The 21,251-nt window shown below is 42.1% G+C and overlaps 1 protein-coding gene across 2 annotated transcripts in view; it reads left to right on the top strand.

The window, feature by feature from the left end:
* The window catches only part of LOC148900466 (leucine-rich repeat-containing protein 4C-like), an 82,238-nt gene that overhangs the window by 11,842 nt on the left and 49,145 nt on the right, over window positions 1-21,251 (top strand). Inside the window, exon 2 of one of the 2 annotated variants that reach the window (XM_088992228.1) lies at window positions 16,962-17,033. The exons of the other annotated variant lie outside the window; for it this stretch is intronic. The gene's annotated coding sequence lies outside the window, so the exon portion shown is untranslated. The remainder of the gene's footprint in view (window positions 1-16,961; window positions 17,034-21,251) is intronic. 2 annotated transcript variants of the gene reach the window in all.

Raw genomic sequence — 21,251 nt, 5'->3', positions numbered from 1 at the left:
TTTTTCCGCCGTCCTAACTGTCCGTTGAAGTCGGATTTTGTCCATTTTTGTGGCGGCCCCGAACCAAACGGTGATGGAAGAACACAGGATGGATTCGATGACAGCCGTGTAGAAATGTTGCAGCACCTCCTGTGGCAGGCCATGCTTCTTTAGCAGCCTCAGGAAGTACATTCTCTGTTGGGCCTTTTTCAGGATAGAGTTGGTGTTGACCTCCCACTTCATGTCCTGGGAGACTGTGATTCCCAGGAACTTGAAGGTCTCAACGGTTGACACCAGGCAGTTGGATAGTGTGAGGGGTAGCTGTGGTGATGGATGTTTCCTGAAGTCCACGATCATCTCAACTGTCTTGAGCGTGTTCAGCTCCAGGTTGTGACGGCTGCACCAGAGCTCCAGCTGCTCCACTTGTCGTCGGTACGCAGACTCGTCGCCGTCTTTGATGAGACCGATGACCGTGGTGTCGTCTTTGGTGCTGGGTGCGTTGAGGTGCAGTCGTTCGTGTAGAGAGAGAAGAGCAATGGAGAGAGGACGCATCCCTGCGGGGCTCCAGTGCTCGTGGTTCGTGTTGTGGATGATATATTTCACAGTCTGACCTGTTGTGTCCGTCCTGTCAGGAAGCTGAGGGTCCACTGGAAGATCGTGGGGGACACACCAAGCTGGAGAAGTTTGGAGATGAGGAGTTCTGGGATGATGGTATTGAACGCAGAGCTGTAGTCCACAAACAGGATCCTTGCGTAGGTTCCTGTGTTGTCAAGGTGGTCGAGGATGTGATGCAGTCCAATGTTGACTGCATCCTCCACAGACCTGTTTGCCCGGTAGGCAAACTGAAGAGGATCTAGCAGAGGTCCGGTGATGTTCTTTAGGTGGTTCAGCACGAGGCGTTCAAAGGACTTCATGACCACAGACGTCAGAGCGACAGGTCTATAGTCGTTCAATCCCAAGGGTGCTGGTTTCTTTGGAACTGGGACGATAGTAGACTGTTTGAAGCAGGATGAGACTTCACACTGCTCCAGGGATCTGTTGAAGATTTGTGTGAAGACCGGAGCCAGCTGGTCAGCGCAGACTCTCAGGCAGGAGGGGGACACTCTGTCAGGTCCTGCAGCTTTCTTGATCTTCTGCTGCTTGAAGAGCCGTCTAACGTCCAGTTCGTGGATCTGTAGGGCAGAGGGCGGAGATACGGTAGTTTCTGGTAATGGTGGGCAGACCGGGGAAATGGGGGTGTCCTTTTCAAATCGGCTGCCTGAGTTTGGGAGTGAACCATGGCTTGTTGTTGTTGAATGAGCGGAAGGACTTTGTTGGTACACACATGTCCTCACAGAAACTGATGTATGATGTTACAGTGTCTGTGTATTCATCCAATGTGCCCGTTGAAGTTTCAAAGACGCTCCAATCAGTGCAGTCTAAGCATTCTTGTAGCGATAACTTTGCTTCATCTGTCCATGTTTTAACTGTCTTGACTACCGGTTTTACACATTTGAGTTTCTGTTTGTATGTGGGAATTAAGTGGATTAAATAGTGTTCAGAAAGACCCAATGCTGCATGCGCAACAGACCGGTATGCGCCTTTGAGTGCTGTGTAACAATGATCTAGAATGTTTTCTCCTCTGGTGAAACAGTCAATATGCTGCTTATATTTGGGAAGTTCACGGTTTAAACGTGTTTGATTAAAATCGCCCAAAATGATCAGGGGTGATTCTGGATATTTTAGTTCGAGATGGTTTACATGGTCCGCTAGCGTTTGTATACACGCGTTAGCATTAGCTTGTGGCGCGATGTACACGGCAACGAGAATAAAGGAAGCGAACTCACGTAGCGAGTAGAATGGCTTGCAGTTGAGAGACAGCGATTCCAAACCAGGGCTGCAGTGTGCATCGAGCATCGTGACATCGGTGCACCATTCTTCGTTGATGTAGAAGCATAGTCCACCGCCTTTGGATTTCCCCGATTGCTCCGTATCACGGTCGGCCCGAAGGAGACGGAATCCGGGTAGGTGTAGCGCGGAATCCGGGTGGCGGTCACTAAGCCAAGTCTCAGTGAAGCACAGCGCAGCAGAGCGGGCAAACGTTTTATTGGTCTTTGTGAGAAGCAGAAGTTCGTCCATCTTGTTTGGTAGTGAGCGTAGATTAGCGAGGTGGATCGATGGGAGCGGCGTTCGAAATCCACGCTGCCGTAGCTTGACGAGCACGCCGGCTCGCTTCCCCCTCCTACGCCGGCGTCTCAAAGCTCCGTACAGAGCTGCTACGCCGCTCGCGAGCAGCCCCGAAAAACCTTGTAGATTTTGGTGTGTCGGTGAAAATAGTCCAAGAGTAGATTCCCCAATGCTCAGTAACTCTTCCCTCGTGTAACTGAGTCGCGTAGGATCGCAAAAAACAAATGAAAATGACAAAACCAGGAACAATACTAGGGAGCGTGTGACCGAGGCTGCCATCCGCGGCGCCATCTTGGATACATAACATAATAAATAACTATTAAACATTTTTTGTAATTACCTGAGTTTACTTTGATAACTTGCACTGAATTGAATCAGCCAGGGATGCATAGTCCGGACAGTAGCTGCTGACAGCCAGCCTCGAGCACATTTCCAAATGTTCACCAGTCATGGTGGAACGGTATTTGGACTTAATGATCTTCATGTAGGAAAAGGCTGACTCACATAAATAAGTGGAGCGGAATAATGCAGTCAAGGAGGTAGCACATTTCTTCATGTTGGGGTACTTTTCCTCTGTGAGTAAATTCCAGAACAGAACCTTCTTACTTGGTCGAGCTTTCTCACTTATTTTGATCACCATATGTTTTAGCAAGGGCTTAAAAACTGAGGTATTTCGCTGACTAGCTTGTAAATTTGCTGCGTTTAGCGCCGTTGTTTACGCATGCACAGCGACCTAAAGGTAAAAATTCAGTTGTCATCTGAATGGTTGCCCTATATGTCAATCAAGTGACGGGACGTTTGATAGGCTGACAAATGTTTTTTTTACTGTCACGCTGCGATCGACCAGTACTACCTCCGCGATCGACCAGTAGATCGCGATCAACGTAATGAGCACCCCTGCTCTGAATCCAATAATTCGCAGCCAAGAGAGAGTTAGGATTCAATGTTGCATACTAAATGATGCCTTTGTGCACCAGCAATGGGATTATTCAATGAATCCCGCTCTGAGTCATTCGTGAGTGTGCATTTCCAAATCAACCGTTGTTGATTTGGTGATGAATAGAAAAGGCAGTTTGCTTTGACTGTTCATTTACAAACCAGTCTGTCTTATGGTGAGTGATACTTTGATAGCGACTGAACATGAGTGACACTGTTAATGTCATGATGACACATTCAAGTCGCCCTCTCGCCCCCCCCCCCTCCACCTCTTTTTCTCACCACTAGGAAGGCCTTCTAATGAGAAGGCTACACGTAGGGGTGTATGTACACTGCCTGTGTTGCCTCTTCAGCACTTTCTAATAATGGTTCATGTAAAGTCCTTGACATATTCCAGATCACTTTACATTCTAGCTATAAAGCTCAAGTCAACTGCTTACGTGCATGTAGTCTGTGTTTGTGAAGTTTTAAAGTACATAAACAGTATGACATTTATGAAATATGGTGTGCTGTACACGACTTCTAACATCATTATTAGCTTTTAATTGGTCGGATAATGGATTAAAAACAAATTGTAAGAGTCCATCTTATTTAAATGAAACGATAAACAAACCCAGAAAATATAGTAGATGCACAAACAATGTGTTCTTACAAATGAAATCACCGTAATATTCTTGGAAATGAGACCTGGTTTTTCGTGACTATTTTAAGATGGAACTCACCGCTCTTGGATGTGGTTTCAAAGGACAAGTTGTATTTATTTAAATACACTTACCGGTAGTTATTTAGATATGGAGGTTGTCACCTTGTGAAGCTGGGTGTATTCTGTTCTGTCTTTTTTCCCTTGATATCCTTTTAATGTTTGCAAAATATTTTTTGAATCTATTTTTGTTGGAAAGAAATAACCGCTTTTTAATGGCTATGACTTAGGTCTTGTTTTTCTACATCCCACACGTGCACTTTACACCATTACCTCATTCACCCACTGATGACGCAGCATGAAGATCTCCTGGGGTTTCAGTATCTTGGTCAAGGACCTTGCGACATGATCTCAGTGTTCGGGATCAAACCACAAACCTCTGGGTTGGGAAATGACCTCTCTAGCACTGAGCCATGCTGCTCTCATTCATGTAAAAAAACAATATTAAATATCTAAATAAGAATTGCTCTGCTTCCGTCTGTTCTGAAAGAATACTCTCTGATTCATTGTAAAAAAATGCAAAGCAATAAAGTTAAATATCTAAATGAGAAAATTGTGCCGCATTTGGCAGATTTCTTAATGAATTGCTCTGACTTCCAGCATAATCATGTCTGTTTCTGGTCTTGTCAAAGAATACTTTTCTCTGATAGGTTAATTTCAGCTATACGGGCGTCTTTTTGCCACCTCTCTGTATTGTGTTGAATCAATTGGAATTGTCAAAAGTCAAAGTCAAAAATTCCTTTTAAGGTGATTTTCCATTTGTAACTCCAACGGATTCCAGGATTGCCGCCATAACATGCCATGTCCCAGTCATCTTCTGGCAGTAGGTGTAGTATATGCTGAACCGGTTGCCATCGAATCGCAGGGCACACAGGGACGAACAACCATCCACGCTCATACTCACACATCACGACTATTTTGAGTGTTTAATCAGCCTGCCATGCGAGTTTTTGGAGGAAACGGGAGTATACGGAGAAGACGCATGCAGGCATTTGAGAACAGGCAAACTCTACACAGAGCCAGAATGGAAACCTGCACCTCTGCACTCTGAGTCGGACGCTACGATTGTTAGAATACTAAAAGTGTAGGTTGAAGATGATTAATTTGTAATCAGCTGTCTTACTAATTAACTATATCATAGTCATGAGCAATTGGTGTGCGCTGAAATACAAACAGTAACACAAATGTTAAAAATAGTCCTCTCGGTTTACACGTCCAAGTCAGTAACCATGTGAAATACAGTAGTAGGCCAGCACTCTTTGACGAGATCTGCACTTCAAATTTCACAGTAAAGTCCAAGCAATGGCAAAATCAGCCAATTTATTTTCATTTGAAGTTTGAACCCAGTTGAGGTGAAAGCGAGTCATTGGAAGGGCTTTTTCTCAAAGCCCCAGCAAATCTTATTGTCTGCTTATCAGCCTCAAATTTACTCTGCCTTACTGCAATATTCCCTCAGAGAATTTGGGATAATAGCTGAATTGATGACTGTCATGATGAGTCTTTTTTCCCTCCCTCAATGTTCAATGACACCCCTCCCGCTTTTGTTATTTCTTTTTTTGACTATCTATTAGTTTCCTTATTAGCATTGTGGTGCTCACATCCAACTACACAATTCATCACAAGAAAATTAATTTAAACAAGAGGTCATTAATGACAATGTGCTATTTATATTTAGTGTCATATAAATAGCCATTTATATTGTAACATAATACAACAAAGGGGATAACTAACTCACATTTTTAAAATTATGTTAACTGAGATCTAAATGCTTTACACAGAGTGCAGCTGCTCCAAAGCAGACTCCTGTCGTATTTGGCAGAAATGGAACTTCAATAACTGGCCCCCAGTCAAACAGTGCTGAACCAAAAAGGGAATCTTATATGCCTGACAAAATTGTCTCAATAGTGTGTGAGTGTGTGGATCTGCATCGTCTCGCCTACATTTGCCGCCTTTAATGACAACAGCTTTCTTCCAACTACTGTTTTCTGTGACTGAACAAGGCTGTTAGAACATATTGCTCCCCTGTTGCCATGTACTAATACATTATTGGTGAACCTCGTTGTTTGCCACGGGAGGATTTTGCCACTCAAATTCTGGGACATAAATCCTCCTGTGATACAATTCAATTTGTCTTGTATCATCTATTATAGACAAAAGTGGCTTTTTGTGGTGAGAATGTGTTAGGCTCCATGGTAAGCAGATGTTTTTTTTTTACTTGCTGGAGGTCTAGCACCTTTTGTGTGTGTGTTTTTATAAACACACAAACAGGTAGGTTTGGATGTGTTAACTTACAGTTTTGTCTTTATTTCATATTAAAGAATGCATTTTACATTTCAGGAACGAGATCATTTAAATAAAATGTTGTGTCCCCTTGAATAGTTAGAATTTCAAAATGCAAATCAACAACATGTGCTTTGAAATATGGATTAGTGTTTGGATTAATAACTGCTGATGTTTTCCAAACATGGCAGTATCAGAATTTTAAGGAAAACTGTGGAGTAAGCACTGCAATAAATAAAGACATAAGCACTAATCCATATTTGAAAATGTTTGCAACATGGTGTTTCGTCAGTTGGAATGCATCAGGTCCAGGTAAATGGCTATAATCAGTGTGAATACAAATCTGTTTTATATCCCGTGTGACTCACTGATCGTGAGTACAAGTATACCCTCACATTCTCTTAGACGCTACATCTTACCCACAACCCAAATGAGAAGTGCGAGAGAAAATGGATGTAAATATGTCCATTTGCACTGAAACAGTGTCGGTTTATGGAGGCGGCAAGCTAGGCTGCAAAATCCTTCTTTCCATGCAGCCACTTGGTCTCGCTCTCCTGGAGAGATTGTGAGATGTTCCCTGGCCAGTTGAGAGACATTTTCTCACCAACACGTCCTAGATACCTTATTATTAGTTCCACTGTAGCTCAATGCATGATTGTCCCACTGAAATACATGTTGCATCGAGCAAAGAGCAGGAAGCAAACATAACATAAAGCAAAAGCATTGCAAATATGCATCACATTTAAACAATATAAAAAGTAAAAACGATTGTTTTAGTCCGAGTTGTGCGTTGCAGTGAGTTAAGGTTAGTGTGATTAAAAATAGCACCACCACACTGAAGTCAGATAATTAATTTGGCACCTGGAGATGCCAGTCGGGTACGTCCTCCCTAGATTTTGCAGCTTGTGTCCTCCCCGGGGATTCATCCCAGGTACTTCAACCATTTCCAGCGGAGGATCGTGGCTTTTGATTTGGAGGTGATGATTCTCCATTTCACACGCAGTTTTAAACTACCGCAGTGAGAGTTGAAGATTGATGCTTGGTGGCCAACGGATCTATCACCTGCAAACAGCAGCGAAACAATTCTCAATGTCGAGAAATGGTGTCCATAGGAGTTCTGAACAGCATCAATGACAAAGTTCAACCTTCACTGGATACGACTGACTCTGACAGTTATTGCATTATATAGTATGCATTATTATAACAAGAATTAGGCCTAATGTTGGTTTGCACAGCATAATAATTATCCCACAACTATAATCGTGAACAGAATTATGGATTTTTTATGTTGTAATTTCAATGTATTGCATCAAATATTTCATGGTAGATGCAGTTGCAGGTTGCATCAAAGTCCATGAGAGCCACCTTCAAAAGTATCTCTACAGATTCAATATCCGTTGCAGAGTGTTTTCAATCATAGTAAAGAAAGGAATCAATGTTAATTACTTTACTATAAATCTGTTTAATCTGATCTCAAAAGTAAAAATTAAAACTGAGCACTCTACTTTTAAAATCCGCAAACAAACATTGCTGGTTATCTGAATTGCTTTGTGTCAGGACGGCCAAAAATTGAGGTCACTATTTTGTGCAATGTAGGAAAGTTTTTTTTCTTAATCCACTCATTTTTTCTGCCGTTATTTTGCGTTTCAAAGTTGGTGTCTCTCCACTGCAACGTGGTTCCAGCAAGACCAAGCTGTGCCGTGCAATTTACAACCTATCTCTACATTTCAGGAGAGCTTAGCAATTATCGCTTTTGTGTCTTTCTGATGGCAATTACTAAACATCTTCCCTTCTTGATACAATGCGTGTCAGAAGTGGCATATACTCACTGCCATGGAAGTGATGATTAGTGACTTATGCTATACTGTACTGACACTTAAAACAAGGCAAACTTTGCCTCTGACTTTACATCATGTAGGACACAAAATAGTGCGAATTCCCTGACACAAGCAGCTGAAAGCGGGGGTTCATGAGCAGTTGCTCAACGTGACAAATTATTTTTTTTCTCTTCACAATATTTGCATTAGCCATCGTCTGAAGTGTATGTGGGCCATATGGACCCCAGCCTCTTTGAAATATCAGTGGTGTGAGCAAAACAAATAAGTTAGCAATCTACAATTACATTAAAAAAATAAACTCATTCAATTATGGACGCCCAGCAACATTTGGCATATTAGCAAAGCCATCAAACGACAAAAACGTGATGGTTCAGGGACAGGATGCAAACGTTGTATGAGAAGGTGCAAAGAGTTATACTGCGTATCTTGTGCTAGATTGTGATTCCTGTTACAATTGGATTCCATAGCTCATGCCTGGCCGAAAAAGAAAAAAAGCTCGACTGTACCTCAAGTAGCACGTTTGAGAGGCATGTAAAGTACTACATGATGAGAACTTGCTCCAGTAAACAGCCCTAGATATGAATGGGACAGTGGTCTCTGCTAAGCATTGAGCTTGCTCTCGTCCACTGTATATCGATGACAACATTATCACAAACCAAAATCAAGCGATCCGATCTGTCCGGTAATTGAAACATGGTGCCAATTACTGCCCTGGGTTGGAATTGCAGCCAATAATGTAATTAAAATACTTTGATAGCGACTGAACATAGAGGGGCATTTTGAGTGGACTGCAGACTATTTTCATTTTTTTGTGGTTCCAGGTCCGTTGAAGTTGAGGTTCCCCTGTGTATTACTTCTGATTTCTTATGCTCCCTAAATACTCGAACTAAATCCTCCAGTCTTAATTATTTCTTGCACTGCTTACATTTGTTACACTCAGTAAACATTGTGCATTTCACTCTAATGACTCTGTGGATGCACCACTTAAGTTGAATTTTGAAAGCCCATCTAAATAACACCTGCTGTTTGGACTTTAATTATCCAAGCAGGGAATACAGATACAGACTGTATGGAGAGTCCCAAATCTTTACACCTTAGTTATGTTATTTATACCTTGGAAATGAAAATAATCGTCATTAGCTGCCCTGTTGAGGACAGTAACTTCAACAAATATTACCGTTCCAACCCTTTCATGGTTCAGTATTTTTGGTTTACTTAACAGAAGCGAGAAGTATGAATTGAAATGACTGTCCAAAATGTACATCTCCACACACATGTTTAATGTCGTGTCCAATCATGAAGCGATGAGTCATGTACACCGTACATATAAATGGAGTCTGGGTGTCTCACGCCTTCAGCCTGAAGACAGCTTGGACAGGCACCCACCACGACCCCGGTGAGGGTAAGGCAGATTAGAAAAAAGATGGATGTTTTTTTATTCCTTTTAACAATGGTAATCAATAAGTAGTATAGTGTCCTAAACTGGGTCTTAATGTTCATTGTAATAGTATCTCTGGCACTGTGATTAACAATTGTACAGTATGTGCATCGTTGGTGTTTTAGAAATGAACATCTACAACTTGACCTATTTAGCTTCTGACTGTTGTGTGAATGTTTTCGTCGAGTAACAAATGCAAGCTTCAGTCTTCATAGCTCATTCCTATCCTTGAAATTACATTGCATATCTATTTGCAGTGTTTTCTCACAAACACTGCATAGAAACGCTGGTTATGGTGAAACTGCGCCTTCAGTGTTAACTCTTACAAGTCCACCTTTTAGTATTGTTCACATTGTCTGGTAACATGCAAATCAGATTTTAATTTCTGTAGTGTCAAAATAGACAATTGCAGTTGTCACACAGAAAGCCATATTTTTCATTGGATAACTTGTGTCAACGTGAGATGAGGGATTAAAATAAGAGAGGAAGCAGGCAGAAGAGACTGCCCAAGATATACAAAATTATCATGGGTGACAAAAATTGTCACGTTCACACATTTTTTTATGGACGATTTGTTCCAACACCAACATTCTGCTCAGGCGATCAGCGATTGACTAAATAAGGCAGAGAAAACGTTGCGATAGAGCGCAGCTGACGGTGGACTGTGTATGTCGACTGTTGATTACGGTGTGAGACTGTCATTCCAACCATTTCATATTCATGAGCCAAATGGTGCACGTTGTAATATTCATGAGCAAATTAGACGTTGAAAACACCACCGTGAGTCGGGCTGAATGCAGAAGACATTGGGTTACAAGTAGATTCTTGAAACCTAATTTTCCTGGTTTAACATCCATCCATTTTCTAAAGTACTTGTCCTCATTAGGTTCATAGGTGAGCTGGCGGCTTTCCCAGCTGATCTTGGGTACAGCCTGGCTTAAAATGCCCCTTAAATATTTTGTCCCATAAATCATCCCAGGACGACAGTTGAGGCCAAAACAAGCCAGTCACATTCATACTGTTACCAAGTGAAAATTGAACCTGACTCACCATCTGTGATGAGGGTAAATACATTTAATTTAAAACAATGTTTAGTTTAGCACTTTCTTTCAGAAAACAATACATATTTTTTATGTCCTCCATTTTTAGCATTTATTTGTATCTAAAGCATTTTTCGCCTTATCTATATTGGTCACAGTGTGGGTGTGGAGGTGATTCAATTTGAGCTATGTTTATGCTTTATATTAGTGTTGTAGTCAGAGGTAACAATGATTTACAAACAGTTATATATACAAATATATATACAGTAAAGTCTCGTTATATCGATATCGGATATATCGATAGTCCCGGTTATATCGATACTATTTCTATGCACGCACGGAGAAAATTACACACAGACAGGGTCGGATATATCGATAGTCCCGGTTATATCGATATTTTTTCGGACTCCCTTGAATATCGATATAACGAGACTTTACTGTATATATATATATATATATATATATATATATATATATATATATATATATATATAAACTATATATATATATATATATATATATATATTGAAAAGGGGAAGCTAACAGCAATGCTGAGAATATAAGCAAAATAACAAGTTCACGGAAAAAAAGAACAGCAAGCGCAAAGGCAAAATAGTATGAATACTTACCAAAAAGCAAAAAAAGACAATGATGAGACCAATAGGTCCAGAAAACAACATTTGACCATAAGCGGCAAACACTGCATATTATCCAACCGACACTGGCAAAAAGGGAGCCCATAAAGACATTGGCAGCAGGTGTGCATGCTGGAGGGAAGGCAGTCTAATGCCACCTGCTAGAACGACGCAAGAACAGGATCATGAGAATTGATCTTATTTGAGCTCTGCCAGGTTGGTTGCATTAGCCAATGCATATGTTGTATGTGCCTACTCTGTGATCATGCGTGATTTTTACCCATGGCCATTTGTGAAGTGAACAGAGACAGCAAAATATACAAACAATATTTTCTGCACTATAAGGCACACCTAAAAGAAAATATTTTCTTTTGCGCCTCATAATACGGTGCGTATTATGAGGCGCAAAAGCATTCTGTATGGAAAACATTTTAAAATGTGTGCATTCATTGAAGGTGCCCCTTATAATGCGGTTTACCTTATGTATGGATTTTTTTTAAATATGAAGGTGCGCCTTATAGTCCAGAGAATAGGACAGGCATGTGAACTATCTAATCAACCAACAATCAAATTAATATCCATCTCTTTGATATTCATCAAGGCCTCGTTCACAGAACCTGGAGTCAGAATCAGAATCATCTTTATTGCCAAGTATTGGATTGGATTGGATATGCCTTTATTAGTCTCACAGTGGAGAAATTTACATTTCACAGCAGCAAAGTGATGAAAGGAATGAAAGTAGAAAAACAAAATACATGAGCTGCTGGAAAGGCAGCCACTCTCGCGGCGCCGTCTTGAAGTCAAAAGAACAAAAAAAAAACTAAATAACAAATAATATGACAGCATAGAGACAATATGACAAAACAAAGACACAGAGAGACATTCATTCTTCAGGACTTGCTGTACCCTCTTTGTGAGTACATGAAGCAGTTCTAGATGAAAGAGGAGAGGATCAAAGCGTCTTTCCACCAGTGGATCAGGGACATCATGGTGGAATGTGCACGTCGACTACAAGCTAAGTCAAAGTCAAAGTCAGCTTTATTGTCAAATATGCTAATATGCATGACATACAGCACAGATGAAATTACTGTCCTCTCGGACCCAGCATGCAAGGCACTTATAATTACTTTAACAAACATAAACATGAAAACGCCAATTTGCCGGGAGAGGGGAGCCGCTGCGTGTTCACGCGCCGCCATCTTGGGGAAAAAAAATGAAAAAATAACAAATATGACAACACAAAGACACAGAGTCATTCATTCTTCAGGACTTGCTGTACCCTCTTTGTGATGACATGAAGCAGTTCTAGTTGAAAGAGGAGAGGATCAAAGTATCCATATCACCAGTGGATCAGGGACGTCATGGTGGAATTTGTACGTCTACTACAAGCTAAATGTTGAAAGCACACACGAAGCTGTAGCATCCATTGACGAAAAGACATTGTCTCACATCTCCTGTCCCACATAAATCTGCTTCAATTCCAAGCCGCAACAGTTCCACATACGCATCGGCGCTCTGCGCTGACGCTCCTTTCTTCTTATTGCGGGTTCCTCAAGCCATGCATCCATCCAGCCGCAGACTGTCCAACAGCACTGACCTTTCCACTAAACAAAGCGGGACTGTGAAGATGCTGCCCATTACAGGCGCAAAAAAGCACAATGGCCCCTTTGGTGTCCAGCGATGGCAGTCGAATGGCTCCGACATTCCTCACATTCAAAAACAGTACTGGCATATTCATGCTGCCGAAAAGGCACAACCGCTCAGCACAGTCTCCTCCTTGATGAATGTCGTGGTCAAAAATGCTGAAAAACAATCTGTATCCGTTCCACACGATGCACAACAACACAAAGTGACAAAAGAAAACACAAAACAAGACAAAAACAACCAAAAAAAGCAAGGCTCATGAGAGCACTTGCTGAGGCTGCCTACTCGGGCGCCATCTTGGACTTCATTTATGTAGAACACACAAGGAATTTGTTTCCGGTCGAACACACTGCACTCGTATCATCATCAAAAAATTGCAAAGAGGCACTATACAGTTCCATTTGGGCTACTGTTCGAAGAGTTAATGGCTTGGGGGAAGAAGCTGTTTAAATGTCTGCAGGATCAGTAGCGCCTGCCTGAGGGGAGTAGCTGGAAAAGGTGGTGGGCAGGGTGCGGAAGGTCCAGTAGGATTTTCCGCGCCGTAGTTTGGATTCTTGCAGTGTGCAAGTCCTCGAGAGTGGGTAGGGCGGTGTCATTGATTTTTTCCGCCGTCCTAACTGTCCGTTGAAGTCGGATTTCGTCCATTTTTGTGGCGGCCCCGAACCAAACGGTGATGGAAGAACACAGGATGGATTCGATGACAGCCATGTAGAAATGTTGCAGCACCTCCTGTGGCAGGCCATGCTTCTTTAGCAGCCTCAGTAAGTACATTCTCTGTTGGGCCTTTTTCAGGATAGAGTTGGTGTTGACCCCCACTTCATGTCCTGGGAGTCTGTGCTTCCCAGGAACTTGAAGGTCTCAACGGTTGACACGAGGCAGTTGGATAGTGTGAGGGGTAGCTGTGGTGATGGATGTTTCCTGAAGTCCACAATCATCTCTACTGTCTTGAGCGTGTTCAGGTCCAGGTTGTGGCGGCTGCACCAGAGCTCCAGCTGCTCCACTTGTTGTCGGTACCCGTGGTGTCGTCTGCGAACTTTATGAATTTGACAGCTGGGTGCCGTTCGTGTAGAGAGAGAAGAGTAATGGAGAAAGGACGCATTCCTGCGGGGCTGCAGTGCTCGTGGTTCGTGTTGAGGATGATATTTTTCCCAGGCTGACCTGTTGTGTCCGTCCTGTCAGGAAGCTGAGGATCCACTGGCAGATCAGGGGACACACCAAGATGTGTAACAAGAAAGCATTCTCCGAATCTGAAGCCATTGTTTTGATTCACAAGCAATGCAAGACGTCTTGGCGTGACGTCACGAAAGGGGGGCGGGACTTTCTGAAAATGCCCAATTCGCAGCTCAATTTTTTGCAGATTTTGGACACTTTAAGTCATTTTTATTGGTGTTTTACATTTGACTAAAAATATCATACTGCATGTTTTGGGTATTTTAGATGCTATAAAACGTTTTTCTGGTGTCAGTTAAAAAACAAAAAAGTGACATTGGTTGTCCTTTAATGTTTGCATTTAGATAGTTTTCTGGAGTAGCTGACAATCAAGTGTGAACGTTGTACTAAGTTCATCCTGTCTACTTGATATCTTATTTAAAGCAGATTCTTTACTTACAGACAGTGTAGTTGTTCAAAGGCGGAAGTAGACGCCGAAACATGTCGACATGCTTTAAATTTATAAAGTGTGAAGATGCACAACAAAGGTTTTGTGGGGGAAATCTTGTATTTATTTCAAACAATGGTTATAGTTCTATATTGTAACATTTCAAAATAGTAGCTAATTTACGAAAACAAAGTTTGCTCCCACAGCCAGTTTTGACACTCATGACTTGGCAGCTACAGTACTTGGGGGAAGAGCTGCCTCATAAACATTGGCTGTGTTATGATCCGGAATCATCTGGAAAGGATTGGATACCGAAAAGGACAGGACATTTTTTCACTCAATGTATTTATTTACAAAAAGGCGCAAGACTGACAAAATACAAATAACATTGCTTGTACTCAGACACAGGATAACCGTGAATAACGAAAAGTGCTGGCAAACGACACCAAATAACAAAATACAGTAAAGTCTCGTTATATCGATATTCTCTGGAGTCTGAAAAAATATCGATATAACCGGACTATCGATATATCTGATCCTGCGGCATGTAAATTTTCTCCTTGCGTTCATAGAAATAGTATCGTAATAAGCAGTACTATCGATATAACCATATCGATATAACGAGACTTTACTGTAATGCAAACAAGAAAATACAAACATAATGTGATGGATTAGAAACTTAACTATTACTTACTACAAGAAAAAACTATAAACTGGACATGAATGGAAAACAAGATCATGAGTGTCTACAGGAGTACGCTTGGTACGAGAGTCGTCAGCAAGGCGAATAATCAATAGTAGGTGGTCACCATGGGAGTCCTTAAGTAGTCACTGACATTGATTACAATACGTGCAAGTGTGTTGCTGGACGGAACACCCTCCACTCCAGCTGGAGATGAAATCAAACACAAATAGATCAAATCAATGACAACCTGGACTACAAATAAATGTTATCATGTCAAAAGCATAAACTTGGCAGGTGTTTGGTAATGTGCCTCTAGCGAAGCTCACTACTAACTTGGAATAGGCATTGAGCAGTACTGTGTTTTTTTTCTTGAAATCAGAAATGACTTCACAACACTAAGCAGTGTCTAGATTACCATGAAACAGAAATCAGAAGACATTTTCAGAATAGTTGGAAGAGGAAAAAAAAATAACGAAAAAAAACACGAATAAATCAGTTGAATATCTAGAAACAAAGGAAAAACAAAGAAAGAAAAATTATTTTTCTTTTTCAATTCACTGTGAGCCATGTGTATCCAAAATAAAGTATATTCTGTTTGCTGTGTTATTGCTTGATGAAATTGATTAAGAATGAACCATGCCTGATTTTTACATCCAACACAGTCTGGAGTTCTTTCAAGTTACAAGAAAACAAACTGCGTTGATATTTTGTATTTACACATAATGGCACGGTGTTGGTAATGGAATCGGTATCAGGGGCCCAAAAATTTGTATCAGACCAGTAGTGGTAATTCTGTCGCTTGGTGATGAAATGCCGCAGAGTGGACAGAAAATGCAATCAACGTCTTAATAGATCTACTTGCCACTTGCTTATTTCCCCCCTTGAGTATCGCGGCTTGAAAACAAGTACGCAGTATCCCTCGTCCACAACACTTGTCGTCATGGTAACAAAGGTCTACTCTACTTGCGTTGGCACACCTGTATCGGATCAGTATTATTTCTTCCAAACTAGCCATCTTAACAATTCATAATGAACAGAAACAGATATCTGTCCTCTCACAGTCTCCTCGCACACCTGCAGACCTATTGAGTACATCCAATTCAGAAAAAGGATTAATGGAACTTAATGTGTCATTGTGTCAAATATAGCTTCAACCTGAGGCTATAGTCTGGTAATAAAACATGCAATTAAAGATGTCGATTAAATGTTGTTCTGACAAAGTCGTAGTTGATGTCAGTTCATCTTTTAATTAACTCCTGACCTGAAGGTCTGGGATAATTACAAAATGTAGCTGTTTAACGTTGTGTGGTTTTTCCACACGTTTAAACAACAATATTAACAATCCTGAGTGAGTCGCTTGAGGATGAGTCGAATGTTAACACACATTTGATGGAAATCAAAAATGTAACTTCATCAACATTGAAGGAAGAAGACTGACTCGCACACCAAGAAGTGCTCGGTGTCTTGCTTGAGAGCACCTCAGCCGTGCTCAGGATGTTAGGAGGGAGCGCTCCAGGTACTAGTTGCACTCATATTTTGGTGCACCGAGATACTTGACTCGACAACTATCTGCTCAACAAACAATTGTTTGCAATCTAAGATCTTGCTGCTCTTGTTGAGATTGTATTGACCTCATGTTGTATGAGAGTGTTGGTAATGGAGGCGGCTTCGTGCAACTGTGAGTCACAAATCATTCATACAGCTGATGAAATATAATGGGCCAGAACATAGTCAATGACACTGCAGTATTTTCATTACAGTTAGTGTTGATCTGAATTGATGTTGTATTATCTGTTTAGCCCTATTTCATTCGAAATAATCCAGTTAACGGCTTAAACCACAAACCCACATCATCATCGTGTTAAAAAAGGCATCCGTCAATTGTTTCGATATCCAGTTGACAAAACGTTATTTTATTGTGATTTGATGGTGTACAGTGTACATGATGCGACTAAGACGTAATCTTCCATAAATCTTCATTCATCTACTGCTTACACTAAATATGACCTCTTCTGGTTTACAGAGCAGCATTTTATTCAGAGCAACATGTCAAGGCGCATCTGTATTGAGGTGGCTATCCAAAACCTGATGAGAGGTAACGATTGCTTCATATATTGAAATACAGTTTGCTGACTGGTGTATCTCTTTCGACGTTCTATCCAATGCCAACTGTATGCCTAATTGAGGTCGATATACAATGTATGCAATTTGCAACCATTGGAAGGACAGCCTCTGTTAAAATCAATGAATCAGCATTCCTCTCTTGGTTTGCAGTTGTGTCTCAGCTCACATCGGGGCTTGACATTCTACCACTGCCATTGAGATAAGAGTTGCGCCTTTTCGTTCAGAAAAAACTGACTAAACCAAACGTATTTGGAATTTCCTGCATTAACAAAATCTTTGAATATGATACTTTTGATCAAGTGTGTCAGAGATATTCGGTAGGACACTGTGAACAAAGGCTCGACATTGCTGGCAGGGGACGCAGCCATTCATTGTCATGATCTGGTTGGCGACCAACGGGGGGCGCTGTCGGCCCCGCCTACACCTGCACAGGTGCTGGTCGTCCCGATCAGATTGGCGACCAGCGGGTAGCGACGTCAGCCCTGCCTGCAGCCTCGCAGGTGTTGGTCGTTTAATCATTGACACTTAAAAGGACACCCGGCACGACCATCCGGTGCCGGTTCATTGTTTGTTTGCTGCTTGGTTGCTGCATGCATTGTGTATGTGTTTGTTTAACCTTGGCGGACTTTTACTGTTGGTCTTCTTTTGCTACTTTGTATTTTTTCCATTCAGATGATTTTGATGTTTTACATTTTGTTCCTGCTGACTTTATTTTAATACAATTTGTCAAACAACCTCCTGCTCCCTCCTGCCTGCTTTTTGGGATCTGCACCCGCCATCACCACCTCGCAAACCGTGACAGAATGAACCGGCCAACCATCGGATCCCGCAGGTACATCGGACCCGTCTCATTTCCACCTTGTGCCTGGCAATGCTACGTCCACGTTAGCGCAAGTCTCGTCGCGTTTGAATTGCGTCACTCGACGAGCCGCATCGTCCACGTAAACGTCCGGCCGAGACCTCCTTCCAGGTGGCCGTCCAGGGTGACACTGGGTGACTGGCATTGCACGCCCACGTCCAGCCACGCTGTCGTCGTGCATGACGAATTGAGTCTCATCCACGACGAGCCGTGCAACGTCCGCGTTAACGTCAGTCCGAGACCCCACTCACCGCTGGATCCCGGAGCGGCTCTGGACTGGTCTCGTTCCTCCGGAGCCGGGCAGTTCACGCCCACGTCGGCTTCCGGCCGAGACCTGGTCCCATACGGCCGTACGGGGTGCCATTCTGCGCCTGGCAGCTCGACGTCCACGCAGAGCCATGCACCGTCGCGTGAACGTGCGAGAGGGATCGCACTCACACCCACGACGATCCGTGCCGCGTCTTCGTCCACCCCAGGCTGAGTCCCGTTCCCATCAGGCCGCCGCCCGTCGTATGCTGGAGAGGCAGCGGTTGCCCTCTCCACCGACCGTTCCCTGGCGAGTGGACCTTTTGGGAGACTGTTGGGACTTCTGGAAGCAGCCCCTTGAAGGGGGTGTACTGTCATGATCTGGTTGGCGACCAACGGGGGGCGCTGTCGGCCCCGCCTACACCTGCACAGGTGCTGGTCGTCCCGATCAGATTGGCGACCAGCGGGTAGCGACGTCAGCCCTGCCTGCAGCCTGGCAGGTGTTGGTCGTTTAATCATGGACACTTAAAAGGACACCCGGCACGACCATCCGGTGCCGGTTCATTGTTTGTTTGCTGCTTGGTTGCTGCATGCATTGTGTATGTGTTTGTTTAACCTTAGCGGACTTTTACTTTTGGTCTTCTTTTGCTACTTTGTATTTTTTCCATTCAGATGATTTATATGTTTTACATTTTGTTCCTGCTGACTTTATTTTAATGCAATTTGTCAAACAACCTCCTGCTCCCTCCTGCCTGCTTTTTGGGATCCGCACCCGCCATCACCACCTCGCAAACCGTGACATTCATGACCGACGCCGAACTTCTGCAGCCCCCTGCCAAGCTATTTATTGAGAGTATATGCCAGTTTAAGTGATACATTAGTAAAATATAGTCTTATTGATTTGAATACCACGCCCCTGGATGTCCCAAGCACCAACAACTATAAAACAACAGAACGTAGACATTTTAATTGGTTGTCCTTTCCATGAACTGATAAATTGGTAACCTGGATAATGACCTCTTTCTTTGAAGGAGTAACAAGTCCTAAATTACTCCTGTGAAGGAGTTGACCAAGTACGAAATTGTGTACAATGCCAGAGCTCATACATGACAGGTTAACAGGCTGTGTGTCTGTTCACCTCCGATTCACCCCAGGTTTCTCCGTGCTTCAATTGTGGGCTTTATGATAAGTTTGATTCTGTCTATTCACTCTCTAAGTGTAATGAGTTAAACTAAGCAGAAGAACCAACGAAGAAGCTCCCTAAAAACAAAATAACTGTTCGCTGGAGCCGTAGTTTTCATTCCACAAAGTCTTCACTGTCAATAACCTTTGGGGCGTTTCAAAGACACGGCTTTTCCACAAACGTTTCTGCTTGTGTCTAGGAAAACAAATACAACTAAGAAAACTTTGTGTGAGCGAAATGTTATGTGCAACATCTTTTCACGCCTTATCCTGGGCTCTTGGCAGTGAAATTAACAAAAGTTGTTGAACGTTTGCAACTCACCGGCGATTGAGGCCAGCCATTGCAGACCCCAGCGTGTTAGTGTGGTGCAGTCGTTAGGAGGATTGCTTGTGTAATGCCATCCGTATTCAGGGGATGAGCATCTAGTTTTACAGCAGGACGGAGAAAGAGAGAGAGAGAGAGAGAGAGAGAGAGAGAGAGAGAGAGAGAGAGAGAGAGAGATGGATCGAGAGAGATGGATCGAGAGACTTCAGTAAACATCTGTCGCTTCCCCTTTATCATCCTTTCAGTCATCTGCCAGTCACTCTTAACCATTTAGCATCACACCACAAGCCCGGAAATGTTAATTGAGGAAACAATTCATTGTTACAAAAAAAAACTGTAAGCTAAAATCGTTTGTTAACAACTGGTGCTGGTATACACGTTTGCCAGCGGAATGCAAAAAGAAGCTGTGAAAAAAGATGGCTTGAGGTATGCGATCTTCTTTTTCTTTCGGCTTTTCCCTTCAAGGGGTCGTCACAGAAAATCAATGATTCAGAGGTTTGATTCGAATGTTTGTTTTGGCCAAGGTTTTACGTCGGATGCCCTTCCTGACATAACCCTCTGTATTTATCCGGGCTCTGGACCGGCACAAGAAGACACTGGCTTATATCCCCTTGTGGCTACAGAACAAGCAACTATATTATTATTATTATTATTATTATTATTATTATTATTATTTATTGAGGTTTTTTTGTTCTTTTGACTTCAAGACGGCGCCGCGCGAGTGGCTGCCTTTCCAGCAGCCCATGTACGGTATTTAGTTTTTTCTACTTTCATTCCTTTCATCACTTTGCTGCTGTGAAATGTTAATTTCTCCACTGCGAGACTAATAAAGGCAAATCCAATCCAATCTGTGAATTTAATAAAGATGACGATGCTCAGTAAAAGGCTCCCAAAAACAAAATGGTCATCGGCACAGCAACATTCAAAAGTCAAAACTATACTCACCATTTGATGACAATGCACTGATCTTACCGTGAAATACACCGGAAAATATGTTACCTGCTATACAGTAATATATTTGACCCCACCCAGTAGAGTGTACAAAGTTTCAATGCGCACAGCCCATTTTCAGTAATCTGTGGCATTGTTCAAAACATCATCCATTAGCGACTTTCAATTGATGGTTGTGAAAAATGGTTCACATTGACACATTTGTTGATTTTTGCAGTTGTTACCTGAAAGATTGATGAAAAGGTTTCTTCAGCCGTCTAAAGTCTTAATGGTAGTTTAGGCCCTATATATATATATATATATATATATATATATATATATATATATATATATATATATATATATATATATATATATATATAGGCCAAGACTCTCTCTGGGTGGAGCCATCTTAGGGGGATGTATTTGCCCTCCAGGACACAGCCTGGAGGGATATATATATATGTGCTATTTATTGAGAGTATATGCCAGTTTAAGTGATACATTAGTAAAATATAGTCTTATTGATTTGAATACCACGCCCCTGGATGTCCCAAGCACCAACAACTATAAAACAACAGAACGTAGACATTTTAATTGGTTGTCCTTTCCATGAACTGATAAATTGGTAACCTGGATAATGACCT

This window comes from Hippocampus bargibanti, linkage group LG03 (genome assembly GCF_051943395.1).
Source record: "Hippocampus bargibanti isolate YZ-2025 linkage group LG03, ASM5194339v1, whole genome shotgun sequence".
Lineage (NCBI taxonomy): Eukaryota > Metazoa > Chordata > Actinopteri > Syngnathiformes > Syngnathidae > Hippocampus > Hippocampus bargibanti.
This window is presented reverse-complemented; position numbering and strand designations above follow the sequence as displayed.